The following is a 13245-nucleotide window of genomic DNA, read 5'->3' on the forward strand; positions in this document are numbered from 1 at the left end:
TTGCTGAAGATCATCCTATTATTTAATAGTAAACTGTTGAACTGGGATCAAAATTCAGAGAGATTGCTAATGTTTGTGTTCTTACCCAATATCGCCTCTGAAGAAGATTGGGGAGGGGCTGAAATAATACAACCTGCTTAATGTCTTAGGTTCTAATGGACTTGCAGAGACATTGTGGAATTAAATCCAAGGATCTGCAGGAAAGGCTGTTAGGCTGTGGGTAGTAGGGTCAGAAAAAAGGAGTTGGTGGAAATTCCTCGAGGTGCCACTCTGTGGAGGGAGGAGCTCTGAGAGCCCTCCAGTCAATTTATATATTACCACGGTTTCAATCCACGGCGTTACTGGAGCCATAGAGTGGATTTCGGAATAATAAGGTCACCAGTGTGAAGGCAGCCAAATCAGGATTCTCGAAACGTGATACTCTTTGTTTTGGTGAGGTTGGCAGCCCTCTCTGCTTCTCCTTTCTGGATGAATAAAAACCCCAAACATCATGAGCCGGATGTTTGAATGTTTTTAAACCTTGTAATTTTGTAAATTGTCTGTTCCTGGCCCCTTCCCCACCCTCCCACCCCAGCTGAATGTCACAATGTTCTTCCTTTCTGTTGACTTTCGAATGAAGGGACTGTGGTTTGAGTTTGTTTTCTCAGCAAGGTGATGGCAAAAGGATATTTATGGTGTTGAAGAATTTTAATTTTCTCTCAGACAACTAGGATGTATAGTATATTTTAAATCCTACTCTCCAGGATATCTGCCTTCTGCCCAGATAATAAAATTGATCAGATGTTTTGAGGTTAAATAAACTGTTGTAATAATCTGGCAGCTGCCTGCTGGTTGTGGTTTTTAAAAGCAATTACTCACTCTGGAGTCAACTTTGAACTCTACATTTTAATTGAAAAAGCTAATTGTAGGCTATTGCTCCTGATTTAGCATTTGATTTGGCAGATTAGGAAGTAAAAAGACATGTGGAGGGGAGGGGAGAGGAAGAGAAAGTAAGCAGGAGTGTTGCTGAGCTGAAATTCCTGTTTACTTGTGAGTGTTTTCACACAGGGTACATTATATGCTAACCGGAGAGAATGCAGTTGGACTAAAAATCTCTGAGGCATTCATCTGAGGCTTGTCTGCAAAATCCTTATTTTTGGCTTATTTGCTCACTCTCTCTCACCCACACATAGAGAGATGCTACATATGTTAGTGTCTTAACTGTAATTCAAATCTGAAAAGAATTTTTAAGAATATTATCAGACCATCTCTGATGAGAAGCTTATTTCTTAAAATGTTGGCGATGCAAATGGACAGAGATGGCTACTCACTTTCACTAAAACGCATCTAACGATTTTACTAAAATTCAGCACAATATAGGAATTGTTCATTTGGGTGCGCAAAAGAACAAATCAAGCCTCTATTGGAATCATTAAGATTCTGAATAATTAGAAAAAAAGAGACAGCTACACTCATATTTTCCATCCAGGTCCATTAGTAGCATCCTTAAAATAGCCAGAAAATAGCTGTGAGTGCCAAGCTGAGAAGAGTGAGAATTTGCATTTCTGCAGGGTTTTTTTTCCTCCTCGAAAAGCAAACTCAGTACTGTTAGGCTGACCTAGCACAGATGATATTGTGCATTTTAGAGATATACATTCTTTAAATTTAAAAAAGGCATATGTGTATGTATGTGACTGCTTCAGACTTTATGCTCTGAGATCGATTGACAAACTCCTAGGAATTTCCTGTGAATATGATAAAATGTTGACAGTCCAAATTAGAGCTGAAGTGAAAAGCATAGATACAGGAATACATTAATTTTATAAGATGTTTTCAAATACTAGTTACGTGTCATTTGGAAACTCAATTTAATTTTAGACTTTTTATGGAATGCAGATTTGGCTCATCACAGTTCTGTTAATATTTTGTGGACTTTATAAATATAATTTAATCCCTATACGTCAGCTTTCTGATCTGTAAGAAGATAAATATTCTTCCCACACATTTTGCACTCAGAGCTCCTCTGTTGAAACAATAAGCAGTGTTGTAATACATGAATTTGAGCATGGCTTCAGAATCTAATGTTCTCTTTATCAACAAAGAATGGCTGAGATTTATTTGGTGTTTCAGTATCACCAAATTTGAAGATATTACAGTTAATGAAAAAAAGAAACATCTGTGTTGATATTATAAGAATTATTCTGAAATATGAATATCCCTGGAAATGTCAGCTACCTACTACATAATTTCCAAAAGTCATTTTTGTGATCTCAATATTCAGAGGTCCTCAACTAAAAATGACTCATAAAAAGAAAGAAAGAGACCTTACAGATATGAAGACTCTGAAAACATTTACTTCATTCAGAATACATTTTTCACCTATTTACTTACATATTTACTCATAGATCTCTACTTTTGGCAAAGTTCATCGGTTTAGAATGCAGGGGAAAAATGACTTCTGTGGTGAGATTTTAAAACTTTTTTTCCTGTAGGAGGAAAAAAAGTTGAAGAAAAAGTTAAGCTTTTTAGATAATATTATTAGTGGCAGAAATCAGAGACAATGGATTAATGTTTTAGTCATGGGAAATCTTCAGATCTTGAAGAAAGGAAAAATAGTTACATAATGGTTTTTAAAAGTGCTATGAAATTGTTGAGGTAAATAGAATTTTCCCTTTCGATGGTCTTAAAATATAAAGAAGACATGTTTAAAATGACAGTTCTAGAGTCTGAATTTCAAGAACCAAACCAAACAAAACACCTTTTATCATGATGGTATAATAGACATTTCAGAATGCTGGCTCTGGAAAAGCAAGGTGGGGTTGCATCTCCGGTATAATGCTTACTTTTGACCTTGGACAAATTACAAAATTCTGATAAATCTCAGTTTCTTCATCTATAAAATACCAGGATAATAACACCTATCTTTTTTGGTTATGGTTAAAATTAAATGAGCTACTATTAACTGATATAAGATGAAACTACCAATGTATACTAACTGCTATTTTATTACACAGTATCTTTGTTTTTATAAGTACTGATAACCAAGTTTCCTCCAAATTGTCACAAAGGAATTGTAGAAATCAAAATGCAAAGTCACATTTGACATAAAAAATGAAGCTAATTTTCAGGAAACTTAAGAACCACAATCATATAAATTTAAAATTGATATTTAGGTATATGGATAGAATTTTCTTTAGTTGTCTGCACTTCTAGAGAAAGAAAAGTGAAGGTTGAGAAGAAGCCAGAGTTTTAGGAATTCTTGCACCTCGTTAACATACACCATTATGATCAAATTATTAGAAATGAAAAAATACCAGCAAGGATAACCTCTTGAGGTAATTTCCCATGTTATTTCTATACAGCATATCTTGATTTTAGACTTAGTGGGAAATTTATTCCTTTTCAAGAAAGATAAAAGATCAAAATTTTACTGTTGACATAAATGAAAATTTTGTAACTACTAATGGTTAATGGGGTTTTGTTGTAAAGCCCATGCTGTAAGTTTCTATAGCTGTACTTATCCTTTTCTCTTGTCTGGCATACAGAGATTTCAAATATCTCACTGCCAGTTCTCCAATGTCACCTGAATTATTTCTCCTCACTAAAAAACTGTATATGTGTGTGTGTGTAGTATGCTGTATGGATGTGTGGTGTGTTTCCCTTGAGAAACTTCACAGAATGACGTGCAGGTCACTAGCTACTACTACCTGTGGGAAGATCAGGTTCACCGAGAGTGCTAGCCGAAGCAGAGGCATGACTCTTGGCGTCTCCGGTTACTTGGTCCATCTGCGCTCAGCTCTGGTGGAGGTTTGATTATGAAGACTGCATTTTGCCTTACAGACGTACACTTGAGTCTTATTGAGATAATTTGCTGCAAAGAAACTCTGGCTACTGCTCAGGTGAAACAGCTTTCTTTCCATAAGGTTTCACTTTACTGGAAGTGAGATTCAAGAATGCTTTTTAATGGGAAAAGAAGGATTTGTCCAAGGTGACTTGCTGGGATTTCTTTGTTCAGTCTATTTTCTTTCATTTCGAGTTGATTGAGGGATGTCAGATAGGATTCTTGTTTCACCCTGCATGCTTCTTGTCAACTATCTTGCCTTTCACAGCCTGACTACACAGGGACGTTTACAGCCTTCCAATGGTGTCTGCCAGACCTAGGTGTTATGCACAATACCTCCAGGGATCATTACCATATGGTATTTTAGGAGACGACACAGTTCATTTCAATGCAATTCAAATGAGCAGATTTCTTTTCTTTATTACACCATTGCATTTGGCGGCAATCCACCAGAGGCAGAGCCTAACTCTCAAAGGAATACTCTGCCCACTCTGTCCATTTAACTTGAAAATCTAGTCGGTTGATCACACATGTGCAACAGATGTGTGAGCATGCGTAGCGAAAATAAAAAATAAAAAATCCCAGCAGTGTACTGTGGGAAATGTAGCAGAACTACTGGAAAACAGGGACACAAAAAAGTCTGGTACTAAAACTTTGATTTTTGTTGTTGGAAGGGCAATTTTTTTATTAATCTTTCCTGCCTTTCTTGGGTGGAAAAGGTATAGGTTTCCATTATTATTTTGCAGTGATTACTCATGTAACACTGGTAAGGAAAATTTGTTCATTTTCACAGACTTCATCTTGTATCGAAATAGTTCTAAATATTTTGACCAGATTTTCTTGGGCTCCTGCCTCTCAGGAACTGAGTGTTGGCACACTTCCACTGAAAAAACCACCCATTTACAAGAGAGGATATCAGAAATATACATCCTTTCATCCGTGCCCCACAGGCTTACATGGAAGGAGAGAGCACCAGCTGTTTTTCTCATGGTGAATGAGGGTTACTTGGGGAAATCTCTCTTCCTGTTTTTATATGGACAACTAAATTGTTGCACAGCCAGTTAATTTTGGTTAGGTCAACAGCACAAGGTTAATTATTGGAACCTTCCTCTTTTTGCCTCTGTGAGAGTACAATATTAACATGAGATAGAAGAAAATGTAATATAGTGACTTATTCTAGAAGTGCTGTTTATTTGGAAAGTATTTTTATTATACTTTCAAAGATTTTGCGCATACTCAACTTTGCCTTCTAGGAAATAGTGGAAGAAGATTTTGATGTGAAATTAGATTCAGAAAAAATTTTAGAATATGTTAACACATTTAGAAAAAATATATCACTTTTACTTTATAGTGGGAACATGTTTTAAAAGCTAGAACAATTGGCTAACCTATGAGAGAACTTTGAAGTTATGTTTTCCTGCTGTTACACCTCAATTTGGCTTGCATGATTTTATACCTTTATCTAAAGGTATGTCACAATGTCACATTATCTTTCTAATCTTGGATTTAATTAATGCATCAAAGGCACATGGATTGATTTATTTTAATGTATTATAGAATATTTTTATCCAGCAGTATAGTATTATAGAATTGCTTTAGAATAAAGCAATAATATCACTGTTGATATATTTCACTTCTGACTTTGGATTTGGTCAACATTACATATGGAAGGAGAAACCCACCCTGTATTGTTACAAGGATGGTTTTTTATTCATATCCTTATTGCTCTTAATAAATGTCCCAAAGAAAAATATTCTGCAGCAGCCACTCATAAAGAAGCAGAAAATGGCAAAACCACAGCATAGGAGGAAACCTACGTGAAAACAGTGGTTGTGTCTTCCTGGATACAGAAAACAAATAGAGCTTTTGAAAAAGCTTGCCAATAGATGCCTGCCAAATAAAATATTGTTTTATGAAGTCAGGAAAAAACTAATTTTAAAGGTTATTGTAGGTTATTTGTGGTCACTTCTGGTGTGCATACAGCATGATGTCATCCTGAAGTCTTCTCTATTTATATTTCAGTCTTAGAGGTCTTTTGTCTAAGACTTGATCTCAGCTACTAGAGACATCTAAAATGCTCTTATTGTTTGATACTCATAAAAATCTAGTCTGAAAAAATTAGACTACATGGAAGAGAGTCCTGGCCAAGTCCAGACAAGAAATCATTCAGGCAGATCCATCTTCTGAAATCATACCTACACTGTAGACATCTTCACGGGACTCATTTGCTGGAGAATTTCTCAAGTGATTGGAAAGTAGCCATGTGTCCAAACGGCTCCACTAGTGAATTATTGCCTTTGAACGGGAGTAGATGGAACCTATGCCAGAGATATCTCATTTGAGGAAGGGGACCAGGGGATCCCGTGGGCAGTCCATTTTCTTTCTCCTTCTGAGTAGATATAACCTATATCTCTGGTATCTTTCAATTTGCTTATGTGACCTCTTGCAGCAAGTTCTCTTCACCCTTGTAGTGGGGCCAATTCTTTTTTCTCAATGGGATTTTTTTTTTTGTCTTGGAAAACCCCTCTTTGTTGAGGTAGTTCTCAGTAAACTAGGAAATGTCAAACACTGGTTGAGGACAGACAAGATAGCCAGTGAGATGTTAGCAATTGGAAATGGAGAAAGCTGAGGAGTCCCTTGAGGGGGAGAAAACCCACAGCATTTGGGTATTAGAAAAAATATAAAATGTAAAAGAAAATGCATGTTTATAGTGGAAAGATGACACATTAATAGCCATACCTAGATAGACAGCTGACATCATTTGCATCATCTTTAAATGTATTCATTCAAAAAATGTTTTCTCATGCATCTAGATGTACCAGGTGTATTGGTGTTAGAGAACAGAAAAACATGTTATATTTAATATAAATATATAAAATAAAAAATAAGTCATACAGTAGAAGGCATTAAGTGCTATGGAAAAAAAAATGAAACAGAGAAGAAGGGCATGGAGTGCTGGGATGGTGGGGTTGTAATTTAAAATTTGGTGGTCCAGTGACACCTCACTAAGAAGGTGACAGTTGAGCAATGCATAAAGTTGTGAAAGGAACAAACCATATAGTCACCTTCAGGGGAGTATTGCAGGCAGAGAAAAAGTAAACAAAAGAGGCCTGAGCCCAGGGGACTTGTGGTGTGTTGGAGGAACAGCACACCATATGTACTATGCCGGCCAGCATACGTACACCACAGTACTATGCCGGCCAGCATGAGTACACATCACATGCATACATGTGCAGACACACCTCTCCCCTTCATACATGTAGGTGCTTCAAAATGCCAGAGAGATTTAGAGCAAATACTTCTTCAATAACACAATTTTTGTCACTGAATGCGAAGGGATATCATTCATAATTTGGGTTTAGCTAAACTTTGGAAAATCTGCTCTTTAAATGAAAATGGAACATTCAGCAAACCCAGTGAGCTGAAAGATGATTCTCAAGTCACCGCCCTAAGTCAGCAACTGTCAGATTAGAGAACATATTGGTGTGTTTGTAGTTATTTGATCATTACAGTGATTATATTGTGCTAATGCTTAACAGTATATTAAGCACTCCAAACCTATAAACAGATTTTATCATAATATTGGCAGTGATTCCTTACTAATCCTTTCTTCTTGGGGAGCCTAGCCTGAGAAATTGTTTCCTCATCTCTCTTTGCATAGCTTTGTAAATGACATAAACACAAGATTCATTCAGTTCTGATGAAGTAAAACTGCAGAGAATAAGTAGGACAGGACATAGGAATACATGGTGAGTCAGCAAACAAGATACAGGAAAATCAAAAGTGGGATATTAATTATCCCTTTCATGCAATTCTCTATCACACCGAACACTTACCCACCAACATGGGATAATTTTAGGAAGATGTGATTTGGGGTTTCTGTGTTCCTGGGTTGCAATGTGCTGGGGAGTAATCTCTTGAAAAGAAAGAGGAAAGAATGAATTAACTCTGGCAAGAAGGCCAGATGCAGTGGCTCACACCTGTAATCCCAGCACTTTGGGAGGCCGAGGTGGGTGGATGACCTGAGGTCAGGAGTTTGAGACCAGCCTGACCAACATGGTGAAACCTCGTCTCTACTAAATACAAAAAATTAGCCAGGCATGGTGGTGCATGCCTGTAATCCCAGCTACTTGGGAGGCTGAGGCAGAAGAATCACTTGAACCTGGAGGCAGAGGTTGCGGTGAGCCAAGATTGTGCCATTGCACTCCAGCCTGGGCAACAAGAGTGAAACTCTGTCCCCTAGCCCCCCACCCCCGCCCCGCCGAAAAAAAAAAAAAAAGAAACAAAACTAGCAATAAGAAGACAAAGATTGGAACTCTCCTTCTTTCCTCTTTTAATTGCAAGAGGAAGAGAATACATTTTGGCCCCTTGGTGAGACTCCGCATTCTCTTTGACGGCATCTAGGGAGCTGTGTTGATAGCATAGGTAGCTAACAGCAAACCACTTAATGAACTGAGCGAGCATCAGCCACCTACCTCACTAGGGGACAAATTTGCAATTTGTAATTCCTGTTCCTATGGGAAGAGAGCAAAAAGATAATATTTTGACTCCAATATTTTCTTCAGTTTTAAAGCTTGAAAAAAAAAGGCAAACCAAGTACACTTTGTACAGGGGTAACTAGAGACAGAATGGGACCAACTCGTCAGAGGAGCCACACCTCTGCTGGCTGGTCCTATGTCACTGTAAGGTTAATTGAGTGATCCTCAGACCGAGAGCATCGTTGCATCTATTTAGGTGTGTTTGGATTAAGGAGTAGTGCTGTTCAGAAGGCTGAGCAACCATCTGTGCAACCCTGTGGGATCTCTAAATTCCAGTTGTGCTCTGGCTATATGTTACCTTGAAAGATTTCAGGAACTCTTTGATTGCTTCTTTCTGTTCCTCCCCCATGACTGACACTGACAATTCAGCTCACTTATCAGGATGATTATAAAATATTTTACAAGCTATTGACAAAACTTCCTGCAATTCATCTCTAGGTTTTATTTAGGTTCTTTTCATGCAAAGGAAGATAGGTATCATGACATGGGCTAGTGCATCTTGACACAGGAGTAAAAATAGTCTTGTGTGGAGGATGTAAGATAAGGCTGTGTCATCCAGTAGTTAACAGTAGTTCAATGATAAAAGTTCTGCACAAGTCATTTTATTTTGGTGTTGTGTTATGTATCATTTATTCATTATTTACTCACTTATTTAGATGAAAGGGGTTCGTTCAAATAGGAGAAAGATTACCTAGCAGAGGAGGTCTGCTAATGAAACACAATAGTTCTCTGACCCACACATCTTTCTACCCACAGTTCTATTCCCAAAAGGCAGCCACTTGGAATTTTAAATTTTTGTTCTGCTACTTGGTTTTCTTATTTTTTTAAAAAAAACTCCTATTAATATCATTATAATGATGTTTTTGTTTTATGAAATATTAACTATGGATTTTCCAATCTGACAAATGGTGGTATAGTTTATCCACAGTAGCAGGGACAAAATGTCCCTGTTTTCAAATTTCAACAATTACAATACTATTTCTTTATTTTATTGGTTTTATTGAGTTAAAACTCAGACAATCTTTCTAATTTCAACAAATACCAGTTTCTTGTAATTCCCAGTGATAAAAAAAATTAGAATATTCATACTACAAACTTCTGTCCCTCTTTCCTCCATCTCCTAACTGTGTTCATTTGTACCTTTTACATTTTCAAAATTGATAAGATTTACATGCTGCGCTAGAATCTTAAGCACAGAATGCTTTAAATTTTGTCTCCTAGATTACTCGATAGTATAATCTTAAATTTTTTTAAATTATTATTATAAATAATAATTATACAAAACCAAAAATTGTGCTGGAAATATATTCTCTCATTTAATTCTAAAAGCATCAAATGTCATAACCTACTTGTAAGAAAAAAGAATTTTAGAAGAGTCTCAAATGGATTTTCCTTCTTAATGCTGTCTAACTCAATGCTTCATATTTTTAGTTCATTATGTTTCAGTAATTTTTTTCATATTTTTCTGAAACATTTCCAGTTTCTGTTTCCTATTTACATTTCTATCTCCTATTGAGAGACAAAAGATATATTTTTGCTATATTATTTTCTTTCATCTGTTTATTCATTTTTCTTTCTAGTTGCATATTTATATGTTTATTTTAAAATAACTTCTAGGAACAGAGATTTAAAATAATTATAATTCTTGTTTTATGACATTGCCATCACTGATCCATATATTAATATATTTATATTATTAATATAATGAACTCTCACAACAATAACCAAGGATTAGAAAACTAATATCAGTTTTGTTTTTGAGTTTTATAAAAAGGGTATCACACAGTATATAATCTTTTGAGACTATTTTTCTTATGTTTCTAACATTCATTCAATGTTGGCACATGTGGCTTTGATAAACTGATTTTTACTATAGTATAATTCTCCCTTGTGTGAATATACTATAACTTGTCATCCTGGTGATATACATTTAATAGTTTCATTGTTTTATATTACAAAGTGTGCTAAAATGAATACTGCTAAACATGTTTTATGATTCATATATGTAAGAGTTAACTTGAATATGCTCAATATGGTAAAATTATTGGCTATGGAGTATATGGTTTCCAATTTCAAAAGTTAATACAAAAATGTTTTATAATGTATTGCAACCAGAAGATACTTCCACTTGTAATGCACAGAATATTGCATTTAGTCACATATTCTCTAATGCTTGGTATTTAATGATTTCTTCATTTTTTTTTTCCATTTAAATTGGCTCAAAATGGAATCACGTTAAGGGGTTGACTTGCTTTCACTTGATTATTCTTTTGCCACTGGTTTAAAAATACTGGTTTTGTTGAAGTATAATTGCATGGAGTATAGTCATCAACGTTAAAAGCATAAATTAATGAGTTTGAAAATGTGTATAGTCATATAATCACCACTGCATCAAGATATAGATAATTTCCATCTCCAACAATTCCATTCTCTCATGCTGCTTTGTTATCAACCCTTTCTCCAATCCAGCCCCTGGGAAAACACTGATCTTCCTTCTGTCACTACACTTTTATCTTTTCTAAAATTTTATGTAAATGGTATCATGAAGTCTGTAGCCTTCTATGTCTGCTTCTTTCACATATAGTGCTTTTGAGATTCAGCCACATTGTTCATATTAGTAGTTCATTCCATCTTGTTGCTATATAACATTCCATTACATAGATAAAACATAATTTATTATACATTAAATGAAGAGTGGACATTCGGGTTGTTTCCCATTTTTGGCTCCTGGAAGTAAAACTTCTATAAACATTGGCTTGTGAATCTTTGGTGGGGATGTATGTTTCATTTTTCTTGGGTAAATATGAAGCAGTGAGATTTCTGGGTGATTTGTTTATGTTTAACTTTATCAGAAAGTACCAGAATGTTTTCCAAAGTGGTTATACCATTTCACATTCCTATTAGAATGTGTGAGAGTCTCAGCTGTTTACATCCTCATTAATTTTTTGTATGATCAATCTTAATAATTTTAGCCATTCCGGAGGATGATAGTGATACCTCATTTTCTGTGTATGTGTGTGTGTGTGTGTGTGTGTATAACATGTCCAGATAGTTTTTCTTATTTTCTATCATGTTGCTTATATTCTGTATATATTCTGCATACAAGTCTTTTACTAATTATATGTTTTACATTTTTTTCCAAGTCTATGGCTTACCTTTTATTTTTTTGATGATGTCTAGTGATGAATAAATATTTTAAAATTCAGTTATCAATTAATTTTTCTGTTACTGTTTCTACTTTCTCTGCTCTAAGGAGTCTCTTTCCCTGACCACAGCTTGTGAAGGTCTTTCCCTATATTTTCTTTAGAAGTTTTATATTTAACTTTTATTTTGATAATGTTTTTCAAAATAAATTTTGTATATGCCATAGGATAAGGGTTATGGTGAATTTTTCCCTTATATATTCAATTGTTCAGCACACTTTTGTTAGAAAGACTGCTGATATGGTTAAGCTTTGTGTTCCCACCCAGATCTCATCTTGAATTGTTGTAATCCCAATAATCCCCATGCGTCGAGGAAGAGATCAGGTGGAGGCAATTGAATCATGGAGGCAGTTTCCCCCATGCTGTTCTTGTGATAGTGAGACAGTGCTCACAAGATCTGATATAAGGGGCTCTTTCCCCTTTGCTCAGCACTTCTTCCAGCCACCTTGTGAAGAAGGTGCCTTGCTTCCCCTTCACCCTCCACCATCACTGTAAGTTTCCTGAGGCCTCCCTAGCCATGCTGAACTGTGAGTTAATTAAACCTCTTTCCTTTACAAATTACCCTTTATAAATTACTCAGGCAGTTCTTTATCGCAGTGTGAAAATGGACTAATACAACTATTGTTAAACTAAATTTGGCCTGAGAATGCCTTCTTACTTGCATACTTCAGTTCTCATGAATTGCAACCTAACTTAGCACATAAATAAACTGAAAACCCAACTTAGGAGTATGTGTCTGTAAAATTAGGTGAGGCTCAGTCAACCACAGCAGCTGTGCTTCAGCCAATCACAGGCAAGCAACTGTTCAATCTGTGTTCAAATAAAGCAACTGCTGAGCTGTAACCAAATCAGCAGTTTCTGTATCTCACTTCCATTTTCTGTATGTCACTCTTCTTTTTCTGCTCAGAAATATTATGCAACCATGCAGCAACCCCAGTTTCTCTAAGCATGTTCTGGTTCTGAGAGCTGCCTGATTTGCAAATCATTTTTTTTTCTCAATTAAGACTCTGCTAAATTTAATTTGTCAAAAGTTTTTCTTTTAACACTACTCTTTTCCTATTGCATTATCTTGAATTCTCTGGTTTCTCTTCAGATCATATAAATCTTTCACCTTTTAGTATTGCATTATCTTGGTATATTTGTTAAAAATTAACCACATGTGTAGGGGTCCATTTCTAGACTCTTCTCTTCCATTGATCTTATACCAATACTGTTATTGTCTTGGTTATTGTACCATTAAAACAAGTCTAGAAATCATGTAGTATAAGTCATTCAAACTTGTTCTTCACTTTCAAAGGTTTATTATTGTATTTGCATATAAATCTCAAAATCAACTTATTAATTTTTATTTTAAAAAGCCCATCAAAATTCAAGTTGAGTTGAATTTAAAAATCAAACTGACAGAACTGACATTTTAACAATACTGAGTCTTCTGACTCATGCAATAGTATATCTTTTCATGCATTTAGTGCTATATTTTTTATGCATTATTTTGTAATTTTCAATGTGGAGGTCTTAAACATAATTTTTAAAATTGATCTCTAAGTATTCCACTTTATTGGTCATGTTGTAAATGGTATTATTTTAAAAACTTTAATTATTTGTCATTCACATATAGAAATACTATAGATTTTTGTATGTTGAACTTATATCCTGCAGTCATCCCATTTTAGTTGGTAGTTGT

Source organism: Pongo abelii, chromosome 6 (assembly GCF_028885655.2).
Source record: "Pongo abelii isolate AG06213 chromosome 6, NHGRI_mPonAbe1-v2.0_pri, whole genome shotgun sequence".
Lineage (NCBI taxonomy): Eukaryota > Metazoa > Chordata > Mammalia > Primates > Hominidae > Pongo > Pongo abelii.